The sequence below is a fragment of the Callithrix jacchus genome, chromosome 18 (assembly GCF_049354715.1).
Source record: "Callithrix jacchus isolate 240 chromosome 18, calJac240_pri, whole genome shotgun sequence".
NCBI classification, from domain to species: Eukaryota; Metazoa; Chordata; class Mammalia; order Primates; family Cebidae; genus Callithrix; species Callithrix jacchus.
The window spans coordinates 19,278,276-19,283,820 of record NC_133519.1 but is presented as its reverse complement, the minus strand read 5'-3'; positions in this window follow the sequence as shown (position 1 = coordinate 19,283,820).

Below are 5,545 nucleotides of genomic sequence, written 5' to 3'. Positions count from 1 at the left end.
GTATTGTGCTGTGGTTGGGGATTCCTCGGCCACCAGTCAGCTTGGGCTCTCCAGAGCCTGAAGTCTGCAATGGCTAAGGCCCCCAAACAGCAAAGGTGGTAGCTCATCCTCCACCCCGACCCCTCTCCATCCCCCTGGGGGTTCCTTCTTAGGGCAGTGCAATGCCGCTACTGCCTGGCTGGAATTCCAAGCCAGTGAGTCTTACCTTGTAAGGTGCTGTGAAAGCAGGGCCTGCATGCTGTCACTGCTCTGCCCCTGATTTAGCCTCTTTCCTAGGGATATGTATGGGAGTCTAATCTTTCACTTTGCTGGAGCTGCAGCTACTTTTGCCGGAACGCCCAAGTATTTAAGGCTCCAGGGTATCCACACATGCCTGAGGGGCTGCTCTGCCTAAACTCCACGTAGCTCTGTCTGTCAGACTGCAGGCCCTGGTGGGACAAGCTCACAAGGAGGGCTGCAAAAATCCATGGGAGAAGCATGATTTCCTGGGGTCGCACTTTTACTCACTACTTTCCTGGGTGGGGAAGATTCTCCTGTCTCTGTATTACTCCCTGGTGGGCCATTGTCCTGTCTTGCTTTTTTTCATTCTCCATTGGTCAGCTTTTTTCCTTGATTAGTCCCAATGCTAGTACCTGGATGTTTCTGTTGAAAGCATTGTGTTTACTCTTCCCCTCTGTTCCTCTCTGGGCAAGCCACCCACACTAACTGCTTCTAGTCAGCCATCTTAGCCTCTCTCCTCTTCTTCCTCTTTTTAGGTAGATCCCAGTTCCTGAAACATAATTTGTTCTTATGCCTAGAGATCTAATTCTAAAATTATTTTTTAGGTGAATTTCTTGGCAATACATTCTTTGTTATTTTATTGAAAAAGATCTTTCATATTTGAAGTGTATTTTGATGAATGTAGAATTCTAGGTGGGTGTTTGTTTTTCTTTCAAAGTTTTAAATATTTTTCTTCACTCTCTTCTTGCTTGCACGGTTACTGACAAGAAATCTGCTATAATTCTTATCATGTTCTTTTATAGATCAGATGACGTGAATTTCCTCCTGGATTTTTCTAAGGTTTTTTTCTCTTTGTCTGGTTTTCTGCAGTCTGAAAGATATGCCCACCTCTTTGTGTATTTTTTGATATTTCTTCAGCTTGTAGTTATCTGAGCTTACTTAATCTGTAGTTTGAGGTCTGTCATTAACTTTCAAAAATGCTTTCTATTTTACTTTAAATATTCCTGTCTCTTTCTTCTCCTTCTAATATTCCAATTACACATATGTTATACCTTTTGAAATTGTTCCACAGTTCTTGTGTGTTCTGTTTTGTTTTTTGTCTTCTTCCTTTTTTCCTCTCTCTTTGTACTTCAGTATGAGAAGTTGGTCTATCTTTAAGTTCACTGTTTATTTTCTTACTCATGTTCAGTCTACTGATGAGACCATCAAAGACATTTTTTATCTCTGTTACAGGGTTTTGATTTCTAGGATTGCCTATTATTTTTCTTAGAGTTTTAATCTCTGCTTTTACAATGCCCGTCTGTTTGGCATGTTGTCTATTTTGTCATTTTCATTCTTAGCATAATAATTATGTTAGAAAATTATTGGACAGATAATTATATTATATGATAATTCCAAAATCTGTTATATCTGAATCTCTTTCTGATTCTTGCTTTGTCTCTTCAAACTGCATTTTCCCTTGTCTTCTGGCACATTTTGCAATTATTTGTTGAAACCTATGCAATGATGTATTAGACAATAGAAACTCAGGTAAGCATGCATTTAATGTGAGGTTTTATGTTACTCTGGCTAAGAGTTGGGCTATGTTTAATGTTTGCTATGTCAGTAAAGGCCAGAGACTTTAAATTCCTATAGTATCCTTGTTTTTTCTACTTTGTTAACTTTGAGATTCCCTAAGTACTTCTCTTCAGAGAGAGTTTAAATCTTATAGTTCTTTTAACTGTGACCCACCATTACACCAAAGCCCTTTTGATCTGATGGTAAGATGTGGAAGTGGGGTGCCTTCTGTAATCTTATTATGAAATCTCACTCTTTTAGTGGGCCTGTGTTCCTGGAATGTGACCTTCACAAATGTGTCTTACCATCTCTCCTCACTCTTGGATGGAATAGGAATGCTAGAGAGAGCTAGAGTGAGAGAAATTATTTTCCCCCAGGTGGGATAAGGCTCTGATAAATCTTTACCCCTTGAGAGTAAGTCTTTGCTATGAAGAACAGTCAGGCTGTACTTTACAAGTTATTCTTTCCCTCCCTCTACCTGAGCCATGAATCTTTCTGACTTCTTCACCATCAGAACACTATGCGGTGTCTGGAGGTAAAACCTGCAGAAGTATGTGGAGGCCCTTAAGATTGTAGCACCCAGGAGTTTTTCATTCTCAGGACAGTTCTTATATTAGCCTTCCAAAAGCTATCAGTATTGTTATTTAAGTGTTCCAGTTTATGGCTCCAGGGCTTCCCCAGCAGTAAGCAGATCTACCTTCATGTGCCGGATTCACCTGTTTTCCCAGATTTAGGGGTGGCAGTTTGCCCTGCAATCTCAAGTTTTCTGCTGCATTCATGTAAAGTTGCTAATTTTATTTATTTGGCTTCTTTGTTGTTGTTGACGTTAGAATGGAACTGATGACTTCTGAGCTTTCTGCATGAGGGAACTGAAAACCAGCTAATCTACTTTTAAAGACCAGATTTGTTTTTTACTACCTTTTTAAAGGGTGCTGTATTAGGCTTTTCTTGCATTGCTGTGAAGAAATACCTGAGACTGGGTAATTTATAAAGACAAGAGGTTTAATTGGTTCTGCAGGCTTTACAGGAAGCATGATGCTAGCATCTGCTCCGTTCCTGGGGAGGCTTCTAGAAGCACAATTACAGCAGAAGGTAAAGTGGGACCAGGGACTCCACAAGACGAAAGCAGGAGGAAAAGAGAGAGTCAGGTAGCGGAGGAGGTGCCATACACTTAAAAATGATCAAATCTCTGGGAACTCAGAGCAAGAGCTCACTTATCACCAGGGGATGGCCACCCGTTCATGAGAGATCTGCCCCCACAATCCAAATGCCTCCCTCCAGGCCCCACCCCCAGTGGGGATTATGTTTCAACATGAGGTTTGGGGGGGACATGCATTCAGACTTTGTGAGGCACTCTCTGCAAGTTGACACAGGCTAGCTTTTTCTCAGAATAAAATCCAAGTAAAAATATCAAATCAATACAAATAATGCAATAATTTCAGAGTTTCTGTTAATATCACTTCTTCTCTGAAGCTTTATTTAAAGTCTTCAGCTCACACTGAGCTCATCTCTGGGTCTAGATTCTAATATATTTTTTTAACTCAACTTTCACTTAATCAAATACTATCTAGTAATATTTGACTAATGTTTTTGTATAGACAGGCTATCTGTTTAAATATAAGCTTTTCGTGGGAGGCAAACTATTTTATACAATCATTGTATCCCTACTTGTGCTATCATAAGTGTATACTAGACATGTGGGAAATATTAAATAGAGTGGTCCAAGATTTGCAATTTTTTACTTTATTTTGGTGATAGTGAGACTTCATCACGTTTTCAGGACAGAGGTGTATGAAGATCACCTCAGTTTATAGAGGATTATTTTACAAATAGATGAGAAGGAAGAAAAAGAGGATAAAGCAGCCACATATTTGGACCCCACAAGTGGCTGACACATCATTCATTACTACTTTAAAATACAATGATAAATGTACTCATTTCAAAGTAAGTGCAATAAACTAATAGCAATTCTTCAAGTCTTCCATGTGGGCCTCTCAACTCTCCCCTCTTTGCTTCTCCTCTTACTACATACATTCTGCTTTATTTTTTCTCCTTTTCTCACTCTCTATATACTTTATTCATTGATTAATTTAATTAATGAAGATTTAGCTGGAGATATTAGCAAGATAGCAGAATGAGAGGTCACAGGCTTCACTACCCCCATAGAAAGTTCAATTGGCAATTATCCACAGACAAGGACACCTTTGTGAAAACTCCAGAACTTGAGAATAAGCCTGAGAAAACAGTGTGGACCACACAACTAAATAAAGACCACAAAAGAGGCTAAGTAAAATGGTTCCATTGACTGCATCACCCCTGCCGATCCCATGAGTCATCAAAGTACCACACAGAAACGATTCCCCAAGGCTCAGTTTCAACAGTGGGAAAAGAGAACTGGAGTTGACATCCAGCTTCCCTAGAATTCTGAGACACTTCCCAGGAATCCCACTCTGGTCTCACCTCACAAGAAGTACAGAGGGTAACAGCATGAACACTGAACAAACCTTCATGGTAGCTCTGTGTACCTTCTAGTGCTGGTACCTGATCAGAGATGCCAGCCAACAGCATTGCCTACCCACAAAGCTGAGCTGGTCACTCCTAGAAGTGATGGGAAGTCCTACCTAGCTTCAATCCCTAGATGGCCAGCCTTCATGCCCAGTCTCAGATTCTACCACAAGGCCCTCAACCCAGGGAGAAAGATGTCTGTCCCAGCATGATTTAGAAAAGAGTGGTATCCAATTTATAAAACATTTAGCACAGCCTCAAAACCCACCTAAGATCCTGTCCAGAGAGGGAGACAACCAAACAGAACACTTCAGCAAAGTGCAGTGGCTAATTCTGCCACACTCAAGTCCGCTCCATCTTCAGCAGCTCTTCTGCCTAGTCTCAGGGTCAAGCCTGAAACCCTGTCCAACTGAAGATCTCAAATAACAGTACAACTTGGCCAGAAAATACACCTTGTGGCCTAGGCTGATCTGAGGTCATTGCAATGTACATCTAGCAGATCTGCCTGATTGCGTGACTCAGCCAGTGTTGTCACCTGACAGAGTAGCCCAACCAGCAGCCACACCCAAAATCCAAGAAGCTACCTAGAGAACTCAAAAACAAGCTCTGTCTGCACAGGTTTATTACCAGCTGGTCCATTCAAAATCACAGGTTAAACTAAACAAACAAACAAAAAAATCTATCCCTGGTAAGAATGCTTGTAAAATCTGGAAGAGGTGGCTGTCTCTTCAAATATGCAGACACCAACGTAAGAGCACAAGAATGACAAAGAATCAGAAACTCATGACATCACCCAAAGAAACTAACAAATTAAACCCACAAAAGGGTTCACCAAGACACATAGTAATCAAACTATCAAAAATAAAACAGAAAAAAAATTCTAAAAGCAGCAACAGATAAGAAATACATAAAAGGGAGTTCCAATACAACTCTCCACAAATTTCTCAGGGAAAATACAGCAGTCCAGGAAAGAGTGAGATAATATATTTAAAGTGCTGAAGGAAAAAAATAAAAAAGAAAGAAAAAGAAAAAGCCCAACAAGAATATTTTACCCAGCTAAGCTATCCTTCAGAAATAAGAAATTCACTACCACCAGGCCTGCCTGACAGAAATTACTCAAGGGAATTCTTTAAGCTTTATCAAAAGGCCACTAATTAATAATGCACACCCATATAAAAGCATAAAACTCAGTAATAAAAGTAAGCCAGAGTCATATTTCAGAATATTTTGGACTGAAATGGTGGTATATAAATAAAGGTTACCT